The sequence below is a fragment of the Gobio gobio genome (assembly GCF_949357685.1).
Source record: "Gobio gobio genome assembly, chromosome: 7".
Classification (NCBI taxonomy): Eukaryota; Metazoa; Chordata; class Actinopteri; order Cypriniformes; family Gobionidae; genus Gobio; species Gobio gobio.
In genome coordinates this window covers 45,183,977-45,199,824 of record NC_137103.1, presented here as the reverse complement: position 1 = coordinate 45,199,824, position 15,848 = coordinate 45,183,977, and the positions used below count along the sequence as shown (strand labels likewise).

The window sequence follows — 15,848 nt, the reverse complement described above, 5'->3', positions numbered from 1 at the left end:
AAACTGAATATTATACAAATAATATTTACTAAACCAAACAAGTTCTCTTTAAAAGCTACAACAAAAATATTCAATTGACCAGCATGGTTTTAATTTACAGTGAATTTTTAACATTAGTTTGACTGTTTTCATTCTTTTGCTTTTAGTTCTGATGTTACATTAATATGATCTTTTCATTTGTCTCCGTTCATTTCCAAATAAAAAGAGAAAAAAATCAAATAATAGTAATAATAATAATCATCAAAGGATGAAGTTCCGTTAATTTGTAAAGTATTTATTTAGTTAATTGGATTATTCAGAAATATGCACTACCACATGGTTATTTAATATATAAACTACATTGTGGTACAGTGTATATACTATTGAGATGAGATGCCCCCCCCCCCTTACTACTGCACATCCCTATTTTAATCAAAGTCCTTCTGAAGGTCAGCACACATTTCTCTTATTGATCTGTGGAATGTCAGTTCATCTCTTGGGAATCCCAGAAGGCCTTCCTGCTCTCCACCTCTATTAGATTGGCTCTTGTATAGTGATGTATGGATGGCCTTCCACTCCTGTATTAGGAGATTTCTATTCTTTCTTTGAGGTTTTTTTTTTTTTTGTGTTATCCTGGTTTCATTCTATTTCACACATTCATAAGGCAGTTAGCTTTTTTTTTTTTTTATTCCACTCTTGTAAGTGTAGTGACTGTATTTTCAGTATGGGTGCAGTTGCCCAGATGGACCATTGTTTAATATGAGTTTCAAAATCTAGTGAGCTGTCTACCTGCTGCCTCACTAGAAGATTGACATTTTGATGATAAATTATATATATATATATAAATATATAAATAATAATCAAATTATTATTGATAATATTTCACTTATTATTTGTGTGCAAATTTTGTGTATTTTTATGCTTATTAGAATATTGTGCCATTTGCATCATGCTGACAACAAAATCTATAGTAACGTCTTGCAAGTAGGCCTATCGCGATAATCAATATACTTAACTATATACTGTATGGACATGACTGTGATAAGGTTTAGTGATGCGATATATTGCCCATTGTGTTTACATGCATGTTTGTTTACATACAAATTAATTTCACTAACATTTTACAACATTTACACACACACACACACACACACACAAGACAGTGACAAGGCAACTGAGGGTATGCGATTACCTGCGACTGTCCTTCTTCAGGTCATATATTTGTGAAAAAAAATCTGTTTGCTTAATTTGCCATCAGTTGTCAGAGTATGTCTTGTATCCTTTCAAGTTTGAGGGGATTTCCCATGACTGGCATCAGCGCTGTCCAATGCATTAAATTAGGGATGCACGATATTGAGAAAAACTTGCATTGTGATATTTTGTTTTTTTGCTATCTATATTGTGATTTATAAAAACAATTTCACCAGATGATTTGAATAGCTCTATATGAAAATAATTAATCATTCTAGAATAATTGGAGTGATTTTGTAGGGGAGTGAATCTGCATAGAAAATTATAAACAAATTACAACCATAGATAAATACAATAGAAGAAAGATACAATTGAAATAAGCAGTGCGTTATGTTTTTCAGGTAAATCTAACAGTATTACAGAAATGTAATAACCAAATGTAAAATAATATCACTGTTTAAATGAAATATAACGAATATAATTAATCAATACAATTTATCTTTGTTAAAGCTACAATTGTCATTTTCTCTTTTGAAAATGAAGTGAAGTTTGATCACTATTGGTGACACACAGCTGCGGGTACATTAGGCTGCTGTCCCTTTAAGCCGAATGTACGGACCTAATATAAATGACACGCATCAATTTTCTTTGTAAATTGTTTACAACACATAACTAACTGTGTTTGAGGATGCTTGCCAAGATACTCATTTTGCATGCATGTGTCCGTTTAAGATCAAAAGAAAGAGAAAGAAACCTGAATTTAGTGTTCACGTGCTGTCTGCGTGGCCATGTGTGCGCACAGAAAACAGTGCGGGAGTTACAGTCCTCTTGCGCTTGATGCTTGACTCGACTTAAAAACACATGCAAATGATAAACTTTCACTCTATGACGGTTAAACTTTACAATTAATCTGCAAATGACATGCGTTCTTAACCGGGGTGCAGCTGGTCCATACGGATCACGAATCAACTTCGGTTCCCATACTTGACATCCTACGATGTGACTATTGCGGAATGTGCACGCCGCAATATCGATTCTAAAATTATTTATCATGCAGCCCTACATTTGAATCAGTGCCAATGATCTCTAATAGTGAAACATCAGCTTCAGCATTACCCAGTTGACCTGTTGATTTGTCAATTGAGCCTTTTTTTTTTAGGCGTATTATGAACGGTTTAATTGCTCGCTCATAAAGACAGTCCATTGTTGCCACCTACTGGTGTAACAATGTAACTGCAGCGACTGACAGCCTGTCTAGGGCTCAGACATGTGCCAGTGTTGATATTTCTGAAATATCAGCACTTTTAGAAAGCCTCTTGTCCAGTAAGAAATTTTAAAAACTGAATTAACCGTTATTAATTATAATAATAGTCCAACATGCTAATTTATAGTAAAATAATAATAATTATAATATGGCGATATTGAGCCACTCAGAATCACCACACCTTCACGTCAAAATCCCAAAGTAGACAACGTGGGCCGTAGACAACAAGGCAGCTCACTAGGTTTTAGAACACAGCAATGTACCTCAAGTACAAGTCAATTTCAGTGACATTCTAGCACATACATAATTGTTAAACTATGAGTTTTTAATATGAAGTTAAGAAGTGCCACCTGTGCTCTTGATCACTAAAGCACACCTTTTATTGAGCATTCATTTGAAACGTCTGTCAATTTGTTGTTGGAAAGCCACCCGTGGACTTTTGATTCACCGCTGACAACTAACCTCCTGTCTAATGAGTTGAATAGGTGCGCTTGAGCTCTCACCGACGGTTTGGATAATTGTCCAAAGTGACAGAGTGTGAAAAATTGACTGAGCTCTTGTCCTTGTGTGCCGGGGATCTTGTTTTCCAAACCAGTGAAGATATTGCTAACAGCTGTCAAACATGGCTCCATCTGGCTCCAAAAATTTTGATCTGATTTTTATCATTGTTATCAACAATGCGAGGTGAAGAATGGGCTATAATAATTTGAATGCGAGTTTTCTCTTCTCGAGTCTTCTTTGTCCTTTTCAACGTGTTGACCACACATAGTAGCAACCTCTAGTTTCAATAGGTCACCTCTTTTAGGCCGTCTATGTGATTTTTATTGCTTGTTTTGTCACATGCACACATACATTCTTTGTGAGCTGGTAAGTTCTGAATTAGTCAGATTGTTACATTCAGTTTTCCTCTTTTGCTGTACATTTCCTGGTAGTAACTTTGTCTGGCATACCGCATGTCAGTAGAATCTAATCCCTCAATCACGAAAGTCTGTCAACACATTGCTAGGATTTGCTGCACAAAAGGTGAATGAAGCTGAAGATATAGATACCTGCCATTAAAGCTATTATCTAACAAGTTGTTCTGCCAGCACTCTGTCAGGCAGCTGCAGTAAGGTTATCTGACACCTGAAACCCGCAGTGAATGTTCTCCTGAATTGCGCGTGGTGCAGAGGTGCATGCTTTCTCAACCCCAAGGGCCTCACAAAGGTGTAACAGGAGTTTCCACAATCCATTAGAGAGCTTCACATGACATTTTGGCAGTTGGCACAACACAGTGACATTAGAATAATTTGCAAGTCATCTTTTAAAATGATAATGATGGGGCAAAAACAATTACCCCCTAAGCCAATTACTTTTTACTTGAGCAAGAAATTGTATACAATGTTGTAGAGTTGAGCAATATACATTGTTTTTACTTGTATTAATGTTCCGCAAGGATGAATAAAAAGTGCAGGGTTTTTCCTGCATAGAGAATTATGAGGCGGCCGCCTCCGTTTGTCGACAAAATTCAGACAGGCAATCACTTGCTCAGATTAGGCCTGTCGTGATAATTAAATAATCATCAGAAATATATATCGTCACATGATCCTCCAGCAATCATTATAATATTATGATTTGCTGGTACAAATTCATCTAAAGCCATTCTATAGCTGAATGTGAGGAACAGAATAATATTTACATCGTTGTGTTAAAGTTCACGGAAACTCATCTTCCCTCTGCTGTAACTTAGCTGTCAATCATTCTCCGTTCAGCATTCAAACTGCCCGTCGCGTTCGGTTACAACAGTCAGCAGCAGAGATGTATAGTAACGAAGTAGAACTACTTCACTACTGTACTTAAGTACTAAAAGGCAGTATCTGTACTTTACTAGAGTATTAATTTGTTCTCCTACTTCCACTTTTACTTCAGTACATATTTTCGATGAGTTTAATACTTTTACTCCGATATTTTTTTTATGTGCTGCATCGTTACTCGTTACAATTATAAAAATGTTACGAATCATTCCATTCCAAAAACCAAACCCAGAGAGAGAGAGCGCGCGCGAGAGTGCGAGAGAGCGACAGAGCGCGAGAGAGAGAGAGAGAGAGAGAGAGAGAGCGCGAGAGAGCCCCGCGAGCGCGCATTCACTGTCTTTAAAACAACACGAGCGTCTTGCGCTCAAATTGTTCTCTATTTGTTTACATAGTTAATGTGCACTGTGAAGTAACATATACAAACAATGAACAGCTGTATTTTTATTAACTAAGATTAACAAAGATTAATAAATACAGTAACAAATGTATTGATCATGGTTAGTTCATGTTAGTTATTAGTCTAATACATTAACTAATGTAATGTTAACAGATCAAACCATATTGTAAAGTGTTACAAATAAATCATTTACTCAGAACACCTCTTGAAATGAGAATATAAGTGTGCTTACCCCATTTTTTTTAGTAAGAGTGGTTATAGTAAGATTGAATCTTAATGAACTACAGTATTTTCAGGTTATTTATATGACAATATGTAGAAAAATTACCTACCAACATTGTGATTGTCCTTTAGCTTAATTATTTGAAATAATAAAAACAATATGATGTTCAAACTTTTGACTACTTTCTTTAATAACTACATAACACAATACTTGTACTTTTACTTTCAGTACTAGTACATTTTAAAGTAAACTACTTGCAATACTTAAGTACAAAAAATGTTGAATACTTTAGTACTTCTAAAGTTCTTAAGTGTGGTGCTTAAAGAGCACTTCAACTTCTACTCAAGTCACTTTTTTGATAAGGAACTTGTACTTTTACTCAAGTATGTGTCTCTAGTACTTTATACATCTCTGGTCAGCAGCACCTCTCTCCAGGATGATATATTCATTATAATACTTGATCTGTAGATAAATGGCTGTTTGCATAAAATGACTTTAACGTTATCTTGCTGGAGTTAGTCTAGCGGTTTCTGAACTATGTTGTACTCGCTACCGGGTGACAACACACGCGTCACACGCTCAATAACTGGAATTTAAAACTGTGAAGAAACAAATAATCAGTAAACTGTTGGACAGATATACATTTGTACGCTCATCATCTCTTCTCTTTGTGCCGTGAACTTTTCAATGCGCACTCGCACTGCACTGCGCGCTCTGACTCCATGTTGCTTTAAGCGCATCATTCTGCACCAGGGATGCGCATTGTGCCGCACTGTTTTGAAGCGTTTCATATATTTTCATAGTTTTGTGCGCTGAAAGATTATTAAAAGCTTTAAAATCTTGTTCTCTCGTATCTATCATTTCTTTGTTACCCCATTACAAAGCTGCACCTTACGTTTACAATAAACATCTTGTAATTTGATATTATTTGTGTAGGCCCATTATAATTATCTACATTCATATTTAAATCTAAAAATATAAATTGTTTTTCATAAATGTATTTTATAAGAACACAAAGTCATGTGTACCTTTTTATTAACATGTTCAGATTTTATAAAATTAGCCCAAATATTTATTTTCCAGAATTACTTTTTGTAATTGCAATTTTTTATATATATATTTTTGTCATACCTTATGATTATATATTTTTATTCATTTATTGTTTTCTCTATAATAAAGTAGTGTGTATAGCCTACTTATTGGATTCTGGACAGAGTGACCATTAGTTCCACAAACACAGATGTAGATATTCTATAGAGATAGAAATATATGAATGATACATTTCTAACCCTTTCTAACATTTTCTTTGTTGTGATCTTTTCAGTTATTTACTGAATTGAATAAATATTTCAAGGTGTTTGCTGTAATCTTACACTGCAAAGTGATAATTAAAAAAGGGATTAAATTCATAATTATTTAATGATCGAAGCACACAAAAAATGTATGACAGCCCTAAAACTGACAATTAATTGGCAAAATCGCGAGCCGCGGGTCGGCTGGGCCAAGCAGGGTTTTACCACCTCCGCCTCATTTTGAGCCAGGAAAAACCCTGAAAGTGTCATTATTTATAGACATTATAGATTTATAAATGTTATAAATGCTGTTCTTTTTAACTTTATATTCATCAAAAAAAAAATCAGTATTGATAATAATACATTTTTCTTCATCATCAAATCAGCATATTTTAATTATTTGTGACACTGAAGACTGGATTAATGTTGATGAAAATTCATAAATTACATTTTAAAATATATTAAACAATTTGTCATTATTTTAAATGGAATTATTATATATAATATTATAATATTTCAAAATATCATTGTTTTAATTGGTGAGCATAAGAGACTTCTATCAAAAACATTTACTGATCTTTCCGATCACAAACTTATTAATTGTATAGAAAAGTGCTCTTTTTATTTTATTTCTAATGAGATGAGCCATAATTTAGCCAAACAGCCAAGTATTAACATTTTCAATGCAAGTCAGTTGCAATAAAAATCTAGTAAAACAATATTCTTCCAATCCTATCACGAAATTAACTGTGAACTAAGTGACCAAATGCATACATTACATACATGCATACATACATGCATACATACATACATACATACATACATGCATACATACATACATACATACATGCATACATACATACATGCATACATACATACATACATACATACATACATACATACATACATACATACATACATACATACATACATACATACATACATACATACATACATACAAACAAACAAACAAACAAACATACATTTGCATACATACATACATTACATACACGCATTCATACATTACGTACATGCATACATACATTCATAAATTTCATGCATACATACATTCATAAATTACATACATTCATAAATTACATGCATACATACATTCATAAATTACATACATTCATAAATTACATACATACATACATTCATAAATTACATACATTCATAAACTCATAAATTACATACATTCATAAATTACATGCATTCATAAATTACATACATGCATTACATACATACATACATTCATAAATTACATACATACATACATAAAATCAGTTGAAAATTAATTTAAACTGTCCATTTAAGTGACTCAGTGGATCCATTTCACCCTGAATCAAGTGTTTGCCATTTTTCATAAGTTAAAGAGCACCTATTATGGCATTTAAAATGTTCCAAATATTGTTTTAGAAGTCCGCAACAACAGTTTTGCATGCATGCAATGACAAAAAAGACTTTAGTTTTCTTATAATATGCATTTATTTTTACCTGTTTTGACAGCGATTCTCAAATGATTCCTTTAGTGATTCACTTTTCAAACCCCGCCTTTACGTGACGCTAATCTGCGGTGATTGGTCCGATGACCCAGTCAGTTGTGATTGGTATAGTCTGTGCAGATATTTTCGAAAACGGAACGCCCATCACCATAAATGGTTTTCGGTTTAACTGGCTTGACTTTAACCGGTTTAACTTAACTCCTCAAGCTTTATTTGTTTAAATTAGCTCAAATGACTGTCAGATGTAAGTAATTACCATGTCAATCTATACGTAATATAAAAGATCTAAGAGTCAAGCTTCCATTTTTTTTCCTCTGTTTTATTCTCAAAGTCTTATAGTGACAGTAATTTGTTAATATGTGTCTGGAGTTATGAATATGAAAACCGCGTCTGTACCGTTTGATTGTAATATGAGCCTCAGCTGATCTCATTCATAAAAAAACTCCTCTATTCTCCTCACGAAGACTCGCGACAAATCAACATCCCTCAGGGCTTTTAGTTCAAAAGTGTGCAGATGAGGAGACATATTGATAGATTCTCATATGTCTGTGTCAAATTTCTAAACAGAGGAGTATTTTTTATTCAATACTTCCTCAAAATGCGCAGATAGCCTAATCATGAGCGATTGAGTCTCTTATGTGTTGTTTTCAATTCATACTGGCAGCCGGAGGGCGCTCGGTGCACATGTAGTCCATGTATGGTACAGACAGACGAAGAAGATACCATGTGTCATAATAGAAGTCCATAATAAAAGCTTCCTGAGATCGCGAAACATGCAAATAGAGACATTTTGAAGACTAATAAACACACAATCGCGACGATGTATGGTTTGTCTTCAAGCCACTTAGTCTTCAAATGCTCATCCTTGGGCAGATGAAAAAAGTTTGCTTTTGAGTCGCACTTCAGAACACAGCGTCTCGTCGCCATGATGTTTTCTAGTTTTCACTGGCGTCTTGGAGCGCAATAAGTGGGCGTATCGTATTCAAATAACTTGACAAGTTGACGTCATCTAGTCAGAGAAAAAGCTTCGGTCTTCTAACGATTCTTAAAAATGACTCAAGAGTCGACTCTTACTTTTGAAAGAAAATAACTGTATATACGGTGCACTGTCATATTTCAAACTTTGCAGGATGTTTTTGTTTATTTAGATCTATGTTACACACTACATAAAAAGGTAAATTTCAAAATTCCATGATAGGTGCTCTTTAACATTTAATTGCTACGAATTGCTATATTGGTGCATATACATGAAAATGATTCAACATACATATGTATTAGGGCTGCACGATTTGGGGAAAATATCTAATTGCGATTATTCTGGTTAAAATTGCGATTGCGATTTAAAATGCGATTATTATTTATTAATTATTTATTATTTAAGAAATATTACTATTACAATAACATTCATTTAAAAAAAATAGAGCATTCAAGAATAAATATAACAGTATAATAATAATAATAATAATAATAATATTTATATTTTACAGAAAACTACAAATTATGGGTTACCTGTTGGTATGCAAACAGCCTATGACTAAAAATCATTAGAAAGGTCTAAAGGATTTATTGTAAAAAACAATTATTGTTATACAAATCTGTGCTTTTTATCTGTGATATCAAGTCTATGTCTTTAATATGAAATATGAGCCCCTTATGCATCCACTGTGGGGATTAAAACTCCTTTTTCTTATTTTCTACCCAAAAGTTTCATTCGTACTGGAGGCCAGAGGGCGGCACATTTGCGCCAGAGAAGTAATCATTTGTTTTCAGGAAATCCCTATGGGAAATCCCTAATGTGAAGCTCACATTGTATGCTGAATAAAACGAAGATAGAAACGCTTTGACTGATTTAACTTGAAGATAATACTTCTGCGACAAGATATGGTGTATTTGAGTTCTTCAAGCCTTCTCTGGTATTTTCATAATAATAAAAGTCTGCAGTGCTGATTGACATTCTGTGATAAGAAGCCACATCAGCTTGACTGACAATATGAAGTGAGTTAAAACATGTTATTAAACGTATTTGGTTGGACAACAGGTTTATGAACGCTTCGCATTACTAGTTTGTGAAGATGTTTGACACATTTTGCGCAAACTCGCAGTGCTTTCAGACGGAGCAACGTTTACTCCTGATCACAGAGTCTTTACCGCTCTTTACTGTCACGCTGGGCATTTATTTATTTAATTAAAATCACAGCCTTTGCGCTTTCATAATCGCACATAAGCTAATTCGTGATTGCGGTTCGATTTCGATTAATAGTGCAGCCCTAATATGTATCTATGTAAATATTGTTAGGCATATCAGCCAGTTTTACAAAAGGCCTAGGGCTAATGCTATGGGACCATGTAACAAAAGATATGTCAAGAAGTGGCTACAATCGCCCGAATCGAGAAGATGTGCAATCCGTGACTACGGTGGTATGGACACGTCGTAAAACACTGACTCTGTGACAGAAGGAAGACATGAAGATCGTCAACGGCACCCTGAAAATTGCCCTTGACCGCACCAAATAGACGAAGCTTTACAAAAAAGTAGACCCTGCAGATAAGCGGGACTAACGCTAGGACGAAGAAGACCCAGTTTTACAGCATTTAGTTACAAAATCTTTTGAGAACAACTCTGTATGTTAAAATCTCAGAGCTAAATGCTAAATTCTCCTCATCTACAGAGCCATCCAGAATATATATTGCCTCCTGGCACACGGTTTGGACCAAAATACCACTGTGTCAGCAGCAGTAAATCACAGTCTGTCCTATCCATACCACATACCCCGTGCACTCTGAAAAACAAACACTTAACCCTGAGCCTAGACTGGCCATTGTATACAGTGGCTAATGCACCAGCTTCATTTCAGTCTTCACTGAAAGCTGTCAGCTGAACATAATTTAGACATCAGCTTTATAGGTTACAACATCTGCCAATGGAAAGCAAGTTAATGAACTTGTAAAACAATGTTTAAGGATGTTGTTTCGTAACAAAATTATGGCCAGGGCTTTGTATAGCTCACCCCAAATTGAAAATTGACATTTTCTCAAGGCCTATGGAAGAAGAAATTCTTAATGGATTGACTAACTGGTAGTATTGTTCTCGGATCGCTTCCTACACGTACAGCAGGGTTGGATAGTCATCTAATGGCTCTCTTGAGGACAGTTACTCATCTAGACAATGGGCCAGATTTGTCAGAAAGTATGTGGATGGGCACAACTGTTTGTCAAAATCCAGAAGGTTTGGATCTTTCACTTCTAAATGACTTCCTGGTGGCGTGAGCACCATGTCAGTACATCCTCTTTTTTTCCCTGAAAAATAAACCACTGTGGATTTTTTTTTTTTTTTTTTAAATCAGCCTCATTGATCATAACATAAAAGTAATAATTCTTATGTATGTGTATCTTCACAACTTGTTCACATTGTATTATTATTATTATTGAGCAGCTACTTGTAAAACCAGCTTTTCCTCTAATGCAATTTGCTAAATTCATTATCAGTTCATGTACTTGCTAGTGTATAGTTTGTGATGCATTGAAGCCAAGAGAACCTGTTGCAGAATCTTTGGATCATGGACCAGAAGGGAACTCTGTTGATTTGAAGTATCGGTCTTCCCTGTTCACAGTTCAAAGACAGGAAGAACAGAAGCCATAAATAGCATCATGTCCATTAATACCACCATGAAGTTTAACACACTCTGAGGGTCATAGTCTTCTTTAATGAGTATTAAGCCGTTTAGACCAATAAACGACTGTTAAATTTGCGCAATGTGCGGTAAACACAATCGACTGCCATGTGACCACTGGCGCCACTAAGAAAAAACGGGAAGTTCTAGATAGTGAATACATCTCTCTAGTTTCATATTGCCTCGTCTCTGGGGATATACTTCCTCTCTTGTGTGTTTTGGCATAAACGTGACCAATGCAAGGTCAGTTATCTAATTTATTTTTTCCTGAGTCACTTGTGAGCATTTATTCAGAAGACTTTAGTGGTACGGATGCAAGTTTTGTCATGTTCCTTTAACCCCATCACTGACCATTATTATCTGGTAACAAGCTTTAAATCATCCCATTTCTATGGAAACCGGAGCTTCTAAAGGCAGCTGCAGTGACGCAATGACTTTACTAATTAGTGATTGACTCTTGGGCCCTATCATACACCCGGCACAATGCAACACCAGGCGCGATGCAAGTGTTTTTTGCTAGTTTCAGCCCGACACAGCTATCAAATTTCACGTCCAGCACCACGTTGTTTAAATAGCAAATGCACTCGCGAGCATCTCTTCGCCCATGGGCGTGCTGGTCTGAAAACGAGGCGTTCAGGCCATAGACTGTAAAAAAATATGGATGTAGTGTCCGTGACGTCACCCATAGGATTCTGATGAGCTGTTCTGAAGCGCAAAGTAGGGACGAGATGGCCGTTGCCATCTTGACAGCGCGTCATCACGCGCCACTCCCGGATAACAGAAAATGGGCAAAAAGGTGGGACGTGGGCGGAGCTGAAGTGATGCAATGACTTGAAGACAGCAGATAAATGGCTATCCACCTGTCACTCGAAGTGGCCACTCCCTTAATTATGCAGAACTTTAATGCTTTATATAATGTAAACGAATGAGTTATAAAAAAAATTCACCCCTCTCACAGTTGTCATGAAGGGCAAAATTAGCCGTATAGACCGAAACCACAATTTGTACCAGGCTGTAAACATGTTTTAATCTGCTGTAAAGTTGGGCATTTTAACATGGGGCTCAATGAGATTCTGCTCACTTCTGGAGCCGATGAATTGCAGTATATGTCACTTCCGTATTGGCTTCAAGAGAAACTGCGGGAGGTTGCCGCCTGGTTCAGGCACATTGTTGGCGTCTTGCTATTTTGAGGCAACTGAAAACAACTGCGCCATTGACCAACAAAAACCGGGTGGTGCAGTATTTTTTGTGTAATTTAAAGGGCGCGTTAGTAAAATGGTAATCGTACACTCAGCTTATTATGCACAGCAGCACACAAACATTTTTAAATATTAAAAGTAAAAGGATTCCTCTCTGGAGAAGGGTTCCATCTTTCCGCTCGCAAATTCCACCATGTAAATAGCAAATCCACCATGGTGCAAGCGCAACTGGCTTTTAAGGGAAAGGGAGATGAAACACTGATTGGTTTATTGCATGTTATGCCCAAAACACACCCATGACTCATTAAGAGACTAGGTACAACCCTTTTGGACCATGCGCCTTGCACGCAGACCGGTTTTTGCTGTCGTTAAACTACCAAAAGTGGACTCGAGTCGGACACGCCCTAAGTGCACCTGCGCCATGCGCTCAGATTGTTAAAAAAGGGCCCTTTTAATTAGAAGGCGGGACTTATTCCGCCATATTGCATGTTACAGTTTCACCCATTCATTGGCTGTACTCTTCATATTTTCTGATCTATCCACGTATTTGAAGGTTAAGCATGCAAGCTCATTGACTTCTGATACAGCACGAACCAATCAGCTGTGCCCTATAGAGATTGCAAGCAGATTGAGTTAGGGACCTGTCAGCCTGCACCATCTGACTGTTTCATGACAGAACTTTGTATTTATTTTTTGTGGGGTGACACTTTTCACAAGAATCTGAGCCGTAATTGTAACCTTGATTTTATTTATTTGAATAATTGTGCTGCTTTAAAATAAGCCCAAGTTCCCTGCCGTTGGGTCAAAGTCTGCACGGCCTGTGATTTTTGGTTACATGGTGGGTTTGTCTTCTCTGAGCTGTCAGTGGTGTGTGAATAAGCATGTAATGTTTGTTTTATTAAGTCTGCAGGAGGACGATGAGCTATCAGGCGCTCTGAGAATCCCTGGAATCCCATTTAGGGTCCCATTTATACTGCAGAGACAGAGAGCCAAGAGACAAAAAGAGAGGAGAATGGGCCGGAGTCAGACAGACGTGCTGTTTTGTAACACCAAAGACCTTTAGTGCTAATTAGATCTCAGGGTTCGATGATTCACCATTTCCCTTTTTTAGATCAGAACTACAAGCCTACTGTTTCAGCTGCAAGCTGATACCGCAATTCTGATGATCAAACAATTGATTTGTGTCACATAACGCAGGTTGTTGACTATACCTTAAAGTCCCTGTAAAGTCAAAACTAAACATGTGTTCTGAGTTTCTCACACCACAGATAAATGTGTTATTAACCACCCAGCCAAATTTGAATCATAACAAAATCCGGGAAGTACATAAAATAGCTTATCAAAAACCTGAAAAAATGAGCAGCATTCTCTGCTCTCAAACGCTGGGGGTGTGTCCGGTGTCGGCGCCGAAACCACGGCCACTCGCGGGAAAGCGGCAGTAGCACACAAGACAACACTCACTGATCACGACGCACCAGATGTCGGCGGGACGGGAAGATGAAGGCCTGGGCGGGGGATAGTCGGTTCTGCAGCGGATTATCAGTGAATCCCAGTTGTCTCCGGTGAAAGTTTGTAAAACGATTCGGTGTAAAGTCACTGCAGAGGTAGGTGTCGGTGATGATCCTCAACTCTCCATCAAGGTTGCTGTTCACAAAATTAATCCACTTCCTCATCGTTTTTGTTTTGTAAGCTCGGCTGTTATGTAAGTTGTTACTATAGTAACTAACAGTACTGACAGTAACTCGCGATCGAACTGATGCGAATGTGCTCTAGTTATGATCGTGTTAGGGGAGGAGCCAGGCTCGGTGGCTCCAGTGCGTCATCGAGCCACCGTTTTAGCCCCGCCCAGAAAATCCTGAACACAGCAACGGTGAAAAACTGTTTAACGGTCTAACTTCTGAATTCAGTACTTCATAGTTCACAGTCTTTGTAATGTGTTTCAGCAATACATTTCTAACATTTATAATGTGTTTAGAAACAAATCTCAGAATTGCCTTTACAGGGACTTTAAGTGGCCTCACTTCAAATGAAATCAAAGTAGTTTTTTCAGCTCTTTGTCTGCATCCTGCATAATATAGCTAGCTGAATCAATATAATTGGAAAAACAGTGGTTTTTGCATAATGACTCATTGAGCTGTCTGTGAGTTGCATCCCTAGATATTCTTGTGTGTAACTATGTTTTTAGTCTTTTTTCTGCATGCCCTTATTGTTCTCTGTCGATTTCCACAAAAATAGTTTCAGCATTTTGCGGGGCCAGGCAGTAAACATTAACATACATAGCAGACCTAAGACAAATACTTGTCGTCTGCATGAGACAGATGTGATTAATATCTGTGTAAGTTGATATCACTTTGTTTTAGTTTCAATTTCATGACTGTAAAACCGACAAACCCTGTATTAAATATTTTCTCATAACTGTCTGTGTGCTGTCAACATGGAGGGAACTTCAGCCACAGGAATTACATACATTTTACATAAAATATATATATATTTCTTGTGGTAAAGCTTTTAAAAGTGTATTTCTAATGCCTGACCCCGTATAAACTGAAGTTGAAATGATTCTCTGTGGTAATCAATGTTATGCCAAATTTAATAGCAGGTTTTTTTTACCTGAAACATTCTTAATGATTCTAAATCATAAGGCAGGCCAAAGACAGAAATATTATTACAATTTGAAGTAATTGTTTCTATTTTAATGTATTTTGAAATGTACAATATAACATTATAAATGTCTTTACTGTCACATTTAATTAATGCATCCTTGAAGAAAAATATTAATTCCTTGAAGAAAAATAAACCTAGCTGACCCAAAAGAAGCAAAAGCAACTGAATTTAATATTCATCATGAAACGTTCTTGTTTATATTTTATCAGATGTTTAAGGTTGTCATAATTGATTTGATCTGTTTGTTGTGATTCTCATTCATTCTGCATGTTTTTTCTCTCCCTCATTGCTCTGCCTGCTGTTTGTTTGTGTGTAAGTATGATTTGAATTGTCACTTCCAATCTTTCAGCTCTACTCTCTAACCATATCAATCCTTTCTCAACAACTTTCCTTTCCCTGTTTCATAACCCTCACAAAAAATGTACCCTAACGTTCAAAACCACCTTTTTGTCAGTACCATTCCCATGACACCTTTGTGAACTCAAATAAAATGCATTCTAATGAAACATAATCTCTTAAGAAACTGAATAGGGCTAATGGAAATGAAGTTTGGGTAAGGACAGTAGTTTGTGTGGTGTGGTGGGAAAGTGTGGCCGTTGGTGCTCTGTGAGAGGATGTTTTGGTAGGAAATACAGTCCTGGCCAGACTCGGGCTTTGTGAAGGATGTTGTGGC

The 15,848-nt window shown here is 36.5% G+C and overlaps 2 protein-coding genes across 4 annotated transcripts in view; both read left to right on the top strand.

Moving 5' to 3' along the window:
- tfpia (tissue factor pathway inhibitor a) overlaps positions 1-15,848 on the top strand; it is a 1,059,262-nt gene that overhangs the window by 845,396 nt on the left and 198,018 nt on the right. The gene's annotated exons all lie outside the window — the stretch shown is intronic.
- Positions 1-15,848, top strand: part of glsb (glutaminase b) — a 67,975-nt gene that overhangs the window by 5,869 nt on the left and 46,258 nt on the right. The window lies entirely within an intron of this gene.